The sequence below is a fragment of the Callospermophilus lateralis genome, chromosome 10 (genome assembly GCF_048772815.1).
Source record: "Callospermophilus lateralis isolate mCalLat2 chromosome 10, mCalLat2.hap1, whole genome shotgun sequence".
NCBI lineage: Eukaryota > Metazoa > Chordata > Mammalia > Rodentia > Sciuridae > Callospermophilus > Callospermophilus lateralis.
The window spans coordinates 50,290,057-50,304,166 of NC_135314.1; the positions used below are offsets into that span (position 1 = coordinate 50,290,057).

At 41.8% G+C, this 14,110-nt stretch overlaps 1 pseudogene; it reads left to right on the forward strand.

Moving 5' to 3' along the window:
- Positions 1 to 12,875, forward strand: part of LOC143407814 (keratin, type I cytoskeletal 18 pseudogene) — a 29,237-nt pseudogene extending 16,362 nt beyond the window's left edge.
- Positions 12,876 to 14,110: the final 1,235 nt, after the last annotated feature.

The window sequence follows — 14,110 nt, forward strand, 5'->3', positions numbered from 1 at the left end:
AAAGGCTAAGAGAGCTTTTAACTTCTTTCTGTGGAATAAGTGGCAAAATGCTTTTATGTTTTACTATGTCACATTTAAACAGATCAGGGTCTCCTTATTACCTTCCAAAAATACATTTAAATTTGGGGCCTGGGGTTGTTGCTCAGCGCTCGCCTAGCACATGCAAGGCCCTGGGTTCAATCCTCAGCACTACATAAAGGTAAATAAATAAAATAAAGGTATTGTGTCCAACTACAACTTTAAAAAAATGGATGGAGGTTGTTAACCCCTTCCTCTAAAAAAAAATACATTTAAATTCTAATTCCATTGTGAAGAGTAACACAAAATTGTATATATAACTTATTGACAACAGGATACTTTATCCAGCTATAAAGCATCAAATGATGTGAAAAAAATACCAATCAAATATTTTATTTCTACACAAATCTGAGACTATTGCTATAGGTAATTTTAGTTTGAAGAATATCAGCTTGACAAAGTGCTCTCCTAAGCTTTATATTTAACTAAGTTTAACTTTAAAAGTACAGGTTAGAATCCATAGTGTACAATAACAATAATCACAGGTCTGCATGGGTTAGCAAAAATCAAAGGATAGTCTTAAATCTCTTATACATTTAGGAAACAATGTTAATGATCAGAAATTGACTTAGTTAAAGCAAACAGATATAAGGCATGTCTTTAAATGACAGTGTGGCCTTTCTATGTCAGATCCAATGTATAAAAGACAGCACTTATTGGTTATCTTGCAGGTAAACTTACTTAAACTTTTATAAAGTTTTACATAATACTTAGACAAGGCTTAGACAGATATAGTTCTCAGATGCATCCATATACTTAGTATATTCAAGGTATAACATTTAACTATGTTGTTATACTCTAAATAACAGTGGTTTGTTTAACCAGTTACAAAGTAATCACTTAGGACTTTAAAACAGGTACAAACTTCTAATTCCTTTAAGACTTAATTTCCCCAAATTATAAAACTTAACAAATACAAATACAAGGAAATTATCTTGATAAAAGCAGATCAATGTTTCAGACTTTGCTTCATATCAGTACATTAAAGTTCAAATAACTTTGACTGACAGTCCTAATTATAGCCAATGTAATTCCAAACACAAACTTCTTGAGATTTACCTTCCCCAAATTTTCTGTGATTTAAACATTCATAACTTCTTCACATTACTTTTGTCCTCTTTCATCCTGGACGTTAGCACAAGAATATTAATTTACCAGACAAAATACTTTCTCATCCAGAAACATTTATTTTACTATCTAATGTTCCATACTAAAATATTTCCACATCTATAACTTTATTTTATCTCTTTTAGTTTCAGACCCTTTTTAAAATTCATATTCAGAAACAATCCCTATGAATGCTATCTGTGCATGTGATTTACACAACAAATTCCACCCCAGGAGAGGGTTGGACAACCTGGCATACACAAAAAACTGTGCCTTAATCTTTTCTCTCCCAGGGGGCATTCAAGATGTTGGAGCACAGGATATTTTTGAGCCTGACCTATTTGCCCTATTATTATGATGTCATCAACATTAAGTGAGTTCCCCACTATCAATTGTACCCAAAGGTCCCTTTTGGGCCTTTGTCTTGTATTAGGCATATTGATATTCAATGGAGGAGGCCTCTTCCATCCTTTTCTTTAGATTTCCTTAAAGATCCCTTTGCAGAGGCTGCTTACAAAACACAGGTTGGCCTTAGTTTCTGTCTTTTTCTTTTCTAGGTGCCGTTGTTTACCCTGCCAGTCTCCCCGTGCATTTAGTTTGATGGGATACTATTATAGCAAGAATTGCTTGCTTTGCCCCAGTGATGGATATTTCCTGGCCAAATGGGGTGTCCTGTCAGATCTTAAAAGGGGAAAGTATTCTTGTCTCCAGGTCATAAACTGACAATGTTGGAACCTACCACCACATCCTTTGTGGCCAGCAGCCTCCACCCTCCACGGGTAAAAGGGGCTGGAAGGCAGGACAGAGTCTAAGTTCTCTTTGCCCATTTTTCTATAGCTCAGCCATTTTTCTGGGATTTTTTTCTTCCCCAGTTTAAGTCTGGTGTCCTTGACCCACAGTGAGATTATCTGCGGCTGCCTGGGGCCAGGCTGAGAAACAGTCCTGGGAGTGCCACCACTGGGTTTAACAGATTAAAATCTGTTTTAGCCCTTTCTTCTGATGTCTTGCTATCTTGTATACTGGGGCAGTGCCTTTTGGCACCTTCAAATTAATTAGTTTCTGACTATTCAGACCCCTTATCCTGAAACTGCAAAAATGCTTATGCATATAAGATATAAAATCTCTTTCATATACTGTACCCCTGATAGACTAATTTCAATTTCAAAATTGTATAATAATCCAGGAAAACCAAAGGCCAGATTGTGTTCTAGTAAATTATCTTTCTCTTAGACAGGCTTATACCTATAGGTGGCCCATACAGCCAAGTTCTCTTTACTCAAGAGACTACCATGCAGCATGGCCCATATCTTAAAGGGCCAAAAACAGACAAAACAAAACAAAAAACCAGACAGATAAGAGATGATCACCAAAATGAGAACTGACAGACACAAACCTTTAAAACAGACCCGCACCTACAAATTTCTTCCACTTACTTTACCTTTGACAGCCCAACTCCATCTGCAAGATTACACAATAATCCAGACAGCTATTTAGAAGCCAGATCATTACAGTAAAACATTATCTTAGACATATATAGGTGGCCTTTTCTTCAACTTACTTTATTTCTGACAGACCAACTCCAACTGAAAGCTTGTATAGAAAGGAACACAGGGAGAGACAACCAGAGAAGCCCCAAAACCATGGCCAACAAAGGAGAACCTTTAAATTGACCAGCTAAGATCTTTCCCAAGAGACTACCTATAGGATCACTGCAGTATTGCCCATGTCTTAAAAGGGGGCAGTAACAGATACAAACAAAACAAAAACACAAAGAATCAGAGGGAATTCCCAAAGCCAATGCCAACAAACAGATGAGAACCTAGAACAGACCAAAAGAGAGTAAATATCCCTATGTTCTTGAGTCCTGCTTAACCATAACTCCTACACCAGTGGCAACACAGACGTCCCCATAATGAGGGACCAGATGTTCTCATGAAGAGGAACCAGATGTGCAGACTCAAGGGTTTCAGATGGCCAAGGGTGTCGAGACTTTACTGAGTTCAGTTTCCTTTTTCTCAAAGTGGACCACAATGGAGCAACCTGTACAGATCAGGGAGGAAGGTGGGAGTCCCCTGAAGCAAAAGGAGCTTCAGCAGCTGCAGGGATGGTCCCTCAATCCCTCCCTTTACTCACAGGAATAGCTCCAGGGTTCCACCTGAGTCAAACTCACCCCATCTCCTAACTCTCAAGCAGTTGGCTCTCAATAAGTTCTTCAGCCACCTTGCCTCCTCAGCATGGAAGTGGGGTTCCTTGGAAAAGAAGAAAGCTGGAGTGGGGGCTGCTTTCGGGTCCCACCTGGGGTGCCAAATTTGTTGTTGACAGCTCGGTCCTTGTCCCTGATGCCAATACAATAACAAGGACATGGTTTTGAGAAAAGGGGAAAAGAAGGTTTATGACTTTGCTAGCAAAGGAGAAATACAGGGGACTCCTGTTTCAAACGCTGTGATTCTCTCAATATTTGAGAGAATCGTGCCTTACATGAAATCAAGGTTTCTCTGCCTAGTAACATTTTAAGCTATATAATTCATTGTTGGGTGGGAACCCCTGTCTTGGTGACTGTAGGATGCTTAGCAGGGTCCCTGACTTCTACCCACTCGATGCCAGCGGCATCTCCTCAGTTGTAACAACTGAAAATGTATTCAGACATTGCCAAATATCCCCTGGAGGGCAAAGCTGGGCCGGGCTGAGAACTACTGTAACAAATCATCATTGAAAAACTGACACCTACCATTTCCAGTAACTCTTGAGAAGTATCAGAAATGCATCCCTAAGATCAATAGAATGATTGACAAATTCACACTTTGCTCACTTATGCAGGAAATGGATTGAGACATGTCATCATAGCTGCTTGCATATTAGTTTACATAAAAAACAATTTTGATCTATTATCTCATTTGAACCTAACAAGCCATTAATGAGAAAATTATTACTACTCACAATTTTAGATGAGGAAACTGAGCAAGGTGATAATGATGGATTTCAGAACTAAACTCCAAATGCAGTGCTGTTTCTCTCACGGATAGGTGAAACATGCCCCCTGCCTCCACCCTGGTGTCTCTATATAATCACATGTCTCTTCCTAGTGCTCCTCCCTAGGGATGGAGTCTACATAGCTCAAGATACTCTTCCGAAGAGCTAACAAACTGTCTGTGGTGGTGCATATCTGTAATCCCAGTGACTCTGGGAGGCTGAGACAGGAGGATGGAAAGCTCAAGACCATGCTCAGCAACTTAGTGAGGCCCTAAGCAAGTTAGCAAGATTCTGTGTCAAAATTTGAAAGGGAAAAATACTGAGGAAGTGACTCAGTGGTTAAGTGCCTCTGGTTTCAATCTCCACAGATAAATAAATAATAGATTAAATTTAAAAAATAAAGTGCTAGGATTGGTGTTGTGCTTAAGTGGTAGAGCACTTGCCTTGCATGTGTGAGACACTGGTTTTGATTCTCAGCACTGCATATAAATAAATGAATAAAATAAAGGTCCATCAACATTTTTTAAAAATTAAAAAAAATTAAAAATTTAAAAAGTGTTAACAATTCAAAATTATGTCTAATTCAAAATTATACCTAGAAAATGAATTGCCCCTTCCTGGATTATGTTTACATTAATATCATTAAAATAAAAATTTTATTTAAATCTAATGTCTAGTATACAAGGGAGGCAGAATATAGAGGAATGAGTTGAAGGACATTAATGAGGAAGAATCAGTCAAATTCAGAAGTACAGACATTTCATAAGACAACTAGTCTGAACTCTGGAGGGTGAGTTCAGAATAAAACAGAGCAGCAAAACAACAATCAAATGCAGATGTGAACCTTGATTGGCTCCTGTGGCATGTAAAAGGAATTCTTAGAAATGAAGGGAATTAGAATGTAACTAGATGTAAGATTGTAGAGCCAATTTCAGTTTTCTTAGATGTGATAATGGTTTTGTAGTATAATAGATTGTTCTTATTCTTATATAATAAATATTACTGGAGTTATTTTGTGTCAAAGTGTCATGATATCTATAACTTCCAAAAAGGAGCAACAACAACAAATCAGAGGATAAATAGAGTAAATATAATCATAGAAATTAACATTTTAAAAAATTTAAATGTAAGATGTGAAGGATTTCGTTTTATTAGCCTTTCAATTTCTTTGAATGTAGAAAATATTTTTATTATAGAAAGTTGGGGGCGCAAGTTGGGGGTATAGCTCAGAGGTGGGGGATAGCTCAGTGGTAGAGTGTTCCCTAGAGTGGGCAAGACCCCAGGTTTGATCCTAGACACACACACACACACACACACACACACACACACACACACACTTGGGAGGATTTGGGATTCTGAATTACTCCAAGTGGCCCCTGAATCACCTGGAAAGGGGTCCATGGTTGTGCTTCAAGGACTCCATGACTCCACTGCTTTCTTCCTTACAACTATTAGAGACATTCAGACATTTCTTTTTTTATGATGGGTCTCACTCTATTGCCCAGGTTGGTCTCCAACTCCTGGGCTCAAACCACCCTCCTACCTCAGCCTCCTGAGAAGCTGAGACTACAAGCAAGGCACACACCACTGCATGTGACTCAGGTTTTTTCAAAAAGGACCCATGACTCCAGAAAGGCTGAGGCCTTGGGGCTTTCCTGGACAATGTATGTCTGGTGGCTACAGCTGTCTGAGATATTTGGACTGCAGGACAATATTTCTCCACTGTTCAAATTACATGTTGGAGATAGCTGCTTGAAGTCAGGATCTTAAAACTGAAGGGAGCCTGAGGTATAGGCCTTATCTAAAAGAAAAGATTATGATTAAATTAGTGGCAGAAGGAGGAAAAAAAGTCCAGGTGTTCTGATTCCCAGGTCTCCATTCATTCATTCATTCATTCATTCGTTCAAATAACCAGCAGAAGGGCTGGGAATTTAGCTCAGTGGTAGGGCTCTTGCCTAGCATGCTCAGAGGCCTTGGATTTGTTCTCAACATCACAAAAGCAAAAAACAAATGAAAATCCTCAAAGAACCAGCTTTGTACATCACATTACAGTTTCTATCTGAACTAGAAAAGTCAACAAGCACCCTTCTGCAGAAGGGCTACCTGATCTGTTTCTCCTCCTCTTTTCTTCTCCGACATGCACACAAAAGTCCTTCCCAGACTCACTCAGTTTCCTTAGGAGTCTGACACATACCCTGGGGCTTTAGCTCTGGCCGGTCCCTATCTTCCCTATCTTTCTTTTCAGGATTCTTCCTCCAAATATTTGCTTGGTTAACTTCCCACACCTCCCCCCACAAACCCCACGCTCCCCCCCGCCCCCCCCCCACTGGAGATTGAATCCAGGGGCACGGGGCACTTTACCACTGAGCCACATCCCCATCCCGTTTTAGGGTCTCACTAAATTTCTTAGGGCCTTGCTAAATTGCTAAGGCTGGCCTTGAACTTCTGATCCTCCTGCCTCAGCCTCTCAAGCTACTAGAATTACAGACATGTGCCACTGTGCCTAGTTCCACCCTCCTTTTCAAATCCATTTATTTCACCTTCTCCATAGGAAGCACCCTTACCACCCTGCTTACTACTGCAACTCCTTCTTCCACTTCTCCAACAATGATCCTATAGCTTATTTTTCCCGTTTCACTTGTCCAATTTTAATATCCTATACAATCTTCTTGTTTATTATACTTTATATCCCATTTGAATATAAGTTCCACAGAGATTCATTTTGGTATGCAGTGCTGGGGACTGAACCTAAGACTTTGCACATACTAGGCAAGTGCTCTACCACTGAGCTACAACCCCAGCCAGAGATCCTTGTTTTGTTTATTGATATATCTTAAGTGTTTGGAGCAGTATCTAACATAAAGTAGGTACTGAATCCTGGAAATTTTTGCAGAATGAGTGAATATTTTCTCTGCAAATCAGGACATCATTTCAGCTTAAGTCTTAATGAGGAGACCACATAGAGCCAAAGAAATAGGTAGGAAAGTTTGTGAGGATGTTGCAACAGATGTTTTATAGTTATTTAAAAGTCAGGGCTTAAACTCTTGGATTGATAAAATATATAAATGAACATTTGACCAAGGAGCTCAGCCCTGCTTTGCAGAGTGTCAGCTAGCACTGCTCAGAGAAAACAGATTAGCAGCATCTCTCTCCGCCCGAGGGCTTCCATGTTGCAATTCTCTTGTAATAAGTTCCTAAATATTTAATATTTGAATGACTTCCTAATAGGGTGTTGATTTACTACATCACAAGTATAATTAAGAGGCATCAATTCAGGTCTATTGAGATTAAGTTTAAAACCCGAAAGCTAAGCTTTCAGAGCCAAGCAAATCAGAAAACAGCCAGCACATGATACAGAAGAACACACAAGCTAAAACTTGCAGCTGTATTTCTAAGATTCCCACCTTTGCTGTGGGCTAAGTGAACTTTGTTCTGAGCATGTGAGTGAAGCTAAGGTGAAGCTAGTGTGCTAAGCCTGCTGTTGGTAGGGAGGTCTATGGTTCCACAACTCTGCAGTTTTTAAGGTTGGAAAGGAAAACACAGTGTGGTATTGAGGGAGATGGTCTGTTCTCATCTACAAGTGTGGGAATGGGTATTCACTGTTAAATATCACTAGAATTGAAGCTAGTCCTCAGTGTTAGCCTCTAGCAACTAACATTTATAGATTTTTGTTTTTATTTTGTTTGGGTTTTAATGTTGTTGTTGTTTTGTTATTTGGTTTTGGGTTTGTTTTGTTTTGTTTTGTACTGGGGATTGAACCCAGGGTGACACTTCTCCACTGAGCCACATTCTCAGCCCTTTTTTAATTTTATTTTGAGACAAGGTCTTGCTGAGTTGCTCAAGGCCTTGCTGAGTTGCTAAGGCTGGCTTTGAACTTGGATCCTCCTGCCTCAGCCTCTTTAATTGCTGGGATTACAGGTGTGAGCCACAGTACCCAGCAACACTGGTATATTTTGCTAGTGACTTTTCACTGTAAGCATGTATGTATTGTCTCTCCATGACCTGGAGTCACACATTAACAAGTAGACTGGTAGGAGATTTCAAAAAGCTCTGGCAAATTGTGGCCAAATTTCCGAGCCCAACCTTCAGCCTGTTGCACAAATCACAAAATCCCAGTGGTCCCATCCCATCTGTTTTTTAGTGCAAAGTTACTTGAATTATCATATTGACCTTCATTCATGGTGACAAACCATTGTCTCTTTTCATATGTTGCTGGATTGCCACAGACATAAGGAAAAGAGTTTTAATGAGAGTTTTCTTCTTTCTTCTCTCTCTTTTTGGTATTGAGTATTGAACCCAAGAGCACTTCACCTTCACTGCTGAGCTTCATCCCCAGTCCTTTTGATTTTTTCGTTTGAGACAGACAGTGTCTCACTAAATTGCTGAGGTTCTCATTAAGTTACTGAGGCTGACCTTAAACTTGTTATTCTCCTGCCTCAGCTTCCTGGGTTGCTGGGATTGCAGGTGTGTGTCGCCATGCTTGGCTGTTCATCATTTCTTTAGAAGTCTCACTTCCAAACAGTCATATTCTGGGGCACTTTACTGCTGAGTGCCCGGAGATGTTTTACAAGCACTGAGCCACATCCCCACCCTTTTTTATATTTTATTTAGAGACAGGCCCTTGATGAGTTGCTTACTGTCTCACTAAATTGCTGAGACTGGCTTTGAACTCGTGATCCTCCTGCCTCAGCTTCCCAAGCTGCTGAGATTACAGGCATGTGCCACTGAGCCCAGCAGCCCTTTTATTTTATTTTTAATTTTTGAGATAGGGTCTTGCTAAGTTGCTTAGGCAGGCCTCGAACTTGTGATCCTCTTAACACAGATTCCCAAATTGCTGGGATTACAGGTGGCACCATGATGTCCAGCTCCCCTCGAGACTCCTTATCCCCATCTCCTGATTTGTTTCATGTCGTAGCATTAATTGCCGCCTGCCATGTTATAGATAGCATTTTATTTATTGTCTATCCATTAGAATGTAATGTCTACAAGGCCATTTTGTCCATGGCTCTCTCACTGATATCTAGAAATGTTCATGGCATGTAGAGGATGTTTGTCACTGAATGAATGACTCTTATTCTCCCAGTTCCACCCTTACCTTTCTCACCACTGTTCATGATTGTCCCCATGCTGACTGCTGGGTTCCATGGACTCCCATTTGCTGTATATGCCAGGATCTATGGCTTGAAGCAGAATAGGAACTAACTTCATGAATGTGATGAATGAATGAGAGTCTGAATGATGGTATGCCTCAGGTGCCCTTGCACCTTGCTGAGGCTCTCTGGAAGGCCAGACATCTGACACTTCGGTCTCCTCGCTTGTGCCTTCTCTGAAGACTATCCCTCATTTCAGGGTCTCCATCACTACTAATTGTCAGTAGCCCGCTAATCCAGTCACTCTCACGCCCCTCCTCTTCTAGATTTTGCTACTGTCTTTCCAAACTTGCTGGGAAGATTTCAACTCCTGGCTCACCAGTTCACTCTGAGAGGTACCAGGACATGCTCTTCATATGAAGACAAATGAGGAACTAAACTCTGTGGGTTTAATTTCTCATTGGTCTCTTTCTTGAGCAACATTATCAATTCTTGCATGTCTCTGGATTAGGGTGTGTAGCTCAGTGGTGGAAAACTTGCTGAGCATGTGCCAGGCATGGATTTGATTCCTAGTACTGTAAAACAAAACCAAAAATAAAAACAAAACCAAAACTACTTGCGTATATCATCTCCTTGAATTATCAGAGCCTGATGCTATCATTTAAAATAAGAAAAGATAATTAAGTCTTTTGCTTCTGAGGGCCTCAGTTTCTCTGTCTGAAAAAAGGTGGGTCATATTATTTTTGGAATCTATGAATCCAGCAAGCACATTAACATCTTTGCATGGCACTTTTGAGAAACAAAATCTTATTTAATATAAAAATGTCCAATAAGTGTGTTTGCTGACAAGAATGACAATGACAATTCCATATGAGCTGAAAGAAGTCTCCTTAAGGTCAGAGTTCCCTTTCATCATTAAGTCTGACAGTCAATTAGAATTTTTAAAAGGACTATCAATCACTGTCTGTTAGAATTAATTTTTTAAAATATTTTTCTTTAGTTGTAGATGGACACAATTACTTTATTTATTTATTTTTATGTGGTACTGAGGATCGAACCCAGTGCCTCACACGTGCTAGGTGAACACTCAACCACTGAGCCACACAATCCCAGCCCTAGAATTAATATTTAATTGCTAAATGTTTTCACAACCTGAAGGGTCTAGGCACAGGGGAAAGAGCATTGTCTCTTTGTAGTCCTATTCTGCTCTGTTGTGTAATTGGTACTTTATTTGGAAAAAGAAATTGTCTCCTCAGGTGTTGGTTTCTAGCTAGGCTGACTGGCATGCATTCAACATGTGTGCTATTCAGCCTCAGTTTCATCTTTCTGCTTTATTTAATGTAAAACTCTGTTTCAAAATGTAGCTCTTCTCAGAAGAGTGCCTGCTATTTTACAGGCTGTCCTGAAAGGAGGATCTCTGCAACTGCCTCAGGCTAGTTCCAGGACCCACACCTGGACAGGTGACGTTCCTGGGCACCATCCCATCCCTACCCTTCCCCCCACACACACCAGGTGTATCCTCTGGTAAATACAAGCTCTGCTGGGCTGCAGCCACCACCAAGGTCTCTGGTTTCACTGTTGCTATGACTCTGATGTCAGTGGTAAGGATAGTGAACTTTTCAAAACAGCCTTCCCTTTCTTCTTTAATCTGGTAGAAAAACAAAGCCTGAGTTAGAAACCAATCAAATGGAGAGTGAGGCTAAGCCAAATAATATTGTGCTTGATTTTCTCTGACGCCAATTCTCAGAACCTCTGGAAAGGTGTAAGAATCTATGGCTGGGGTTGCTTGGGAGCACCTGCTGCTAGGGCTATTGCAGGGCCCCAGGTACCACAGTTAAGGGAGGATGAAGAAAGGAAAGGGTTTTCTCCCCTGTATTGCTATCTCCTCCCATCACCTACCCCTGGACTCGAAAAGGGTCTTAAGAAGCCTGGTGGGTGGTACACCTGTAATCCCAGTTACCAAGAGGCTAAGGCAGGATAATTGTTTAAGCCCAGGAATGCCCGGCCAGCCTGGGCAACATAGTAAGATCCTATCTAAAAACAAACAACAACAACAAAACAAGCCAGGATCTATAGCACATGCCTGTAATCCCAGTGGCTCAGGAGGCTGAGGCAGGAGGATTGTGAGTTCAAAGCCAGCTTTAGCAAAAGTGGGTGCTAAGCAACTCAGTAAGACCCTGTCTCTAAATAAAATACAAAATAGGGCTGGGGACATGGCTCAGTGATTGAGCTCCTGAGTTCAATTCCTGGTCCCCCCACCAAAAAAAAAAAAAAAAAAAAAAAAAAAAAAAACAAACAGTGTGGCCCAAACTGAGTCCTCTCTGGACAGCATAAGCTTCACTCTACCACCTTCTCTGTCAATTACTGGTCCCTGGGGCTTGGCAATTCTCCCAGTCATTGGATCCAACCCACCAGCAATGCAGCCAGAATCTATGCAGATGCCAGGGGCTCAGGTTCCTGGACCTTCGGGTACCATTCCACCACTTTTATGGGTGGCTGCGTGTCCCAGGGGATGGCTGGGGGTCTTTGGGAATGGGTGGCATCTAGAGCAAGGAGACCACGCAAGATCTGAACAATCACCTGGCCTTCTACCTGGAAAGAATAAGAAGACTGAAGGGCAAAATCCAGGATCATCTGGAGAAGAAGGTGCCCCAGGTCAGAGACTGGGGGCATTACTTCAAGACAACTGAGGAGCTGCAGGCTCAGATCTTTGTAAATTCTGTGGACAATGCCTGCATCATTCTGGAGGTTGACAGGGCTCATCTTGCTGCTGATGACTTTATGAGACAAAGCTGGTCATGTGCCAGTTTATGAAGAGAGACATCCATGGGCTCTGCAATGTCACTGATGACACCAATATCACTCAGCTGCAGCTGGAGATGGAAATCAAAGCTCTCAATGAGGAGCTGCTGTTCATGAAGAAGAACCATGAGGAGGAGGTCAAAGGCCTTCAAACCCAGATTGCCAGCTCTGGGTTGACCATGGAGGTAGATGCCCCCAAATCTCAGAACCTCAGAAGATCATGGCAGACATCTGGTCCTGTATGATAAGCTGACGCAGAAGATCCAAGAGGAGCTGGAAAAGTACTGGTCCCAGCAGATGGAGAAGAGCACCAGAATGGCCACTTCTTAGTTTGCAGAAATCAGAGCTGCCATGATGACACCCACAGGGCTGAGACACACTGCCCAGTTCTTGGAGATCCACTTGGACTCCATGAGGAATCTGAAGGCCAGCTTTAGAGAAGAGTCTGAGGGACATAGAGGCCCTGCTACATTGTGGCAATGGAGCAGATCAACAGGCTCCTGCTGCATCTGGAATCAGAACTGGCAGAGGAACGGTGCCTGACCCAGGACTAGGAGGCCCTGATGAACATCAAGGTCAAGTTGGAGGCTGAGATCATCGACACTTACTGCTGCCTGCTGGAGGATAAAGGAGGACTTCAAACTCAGTGATGACCCAGACATCAGCAACTCCAGGCAAACCATCCAAAATACCACCACCCACAGGATTGTGAATGGCAAAATGGTGTCTGAGACCAATGACACCAAAGTGCTGAGACAGCAGGAGCAGGGGATCTTTGGGGAGCAGAGGACCAATAAACATTTAGAGGGCACTAGACATTTAAATTAAAAAAAAAAAAATAGGCTGGGCAGGTGTGGTGACACCCACCTATAATTCTATGGTTCTGGAGGCTGAGGGAGGATTATAAGTTCAAGGCCACCTCAGCAATTTAGTGAGACCTTGTCTCTAAATAAAAAATAAAAAGGGCTGGGGATGTGGCTCTATAAAGCATCCCTGGGTTCAATCCCCAGTACACGCCACCCCCCACCCCAAATAAAAAGTACTAAGAACTGGGCTGTCAGTACCATCCTTCTTTTGGAGAACTGTAAGGTATTCCAAGAGACACCGGAGAATATCTGGCTTGGAAGAAAATGTAGAGTTCTCAAGTGTAAAGCTTCTTTGGACTGACAGGAAACTGATGTTCAGAGGAGGAAGGAGGCTTTACCAAGGTGACACAGAAAGCTGTGGGCAGAACTGGCAATGCAACCCAGGGTCCTTTGGACCCCTTTCCCCACCCACACCCACCCCACTTACATTTTCCTAAAGTGTAGTCTTGCCCTCTAAAACTAGCTCCTTACCCTGGTTTTCCTGTTTCCATGAAAAGTTTTTTTCTTCCCAGTAATGAAATTGGAATCCAAGGGTTATGATTAACTCATCTTTACCCCACATTTCCAGTTAATGAATCCTGTTGAATCTTACTTTAAAATAAAGTAAGAGGGCATGACAGTAGAAACCTGTAATTCCAGCTACTCAGAAGGCTGAGGCAAGAGGATCTCAAGATCCATGCCAGCCTCAGCAACTTAGCGAGAACCTGATTCAAAATAAAAAAATAATAAAAAGGGCTGGGGATGTAGCTCAGTGGCAGGCACTCCTGGATTCCATCTCCAGTACTCTGTACACAGAAAGGTGGGGTGAAGTGGGAGTACTTTGAGTTACTGAGGGCGAGTCCTTGAAGAGGATGGTAGGATCCAGGTCCCTTTTGCTTTCTTGCTTCTTAGCCATGGGGTGACCAGGTTTGCTCTGCCATGCACTCCCCATGATGTGTCGCCACAGGTCCAAAGCTCCAGGGCCAATCCATCATAGACTGAAACCTCCAAAACTTCAGACCCAAATAAAAATCTTCTCTCTGTAAGTTGATTTATCTCAGGTGTTTTTACAGTAACAGAAAGCTGACTAACACATCTCATTCACTCCTCATAAAATTACTATAAGCTGGCTAAGTATGGTGGCACATATCTGTCATCCCACCTACTAGCTAGGCTGAGGCAGGAGGATAGCAAGTTTGAGGCAAGCCTGTGTAACTT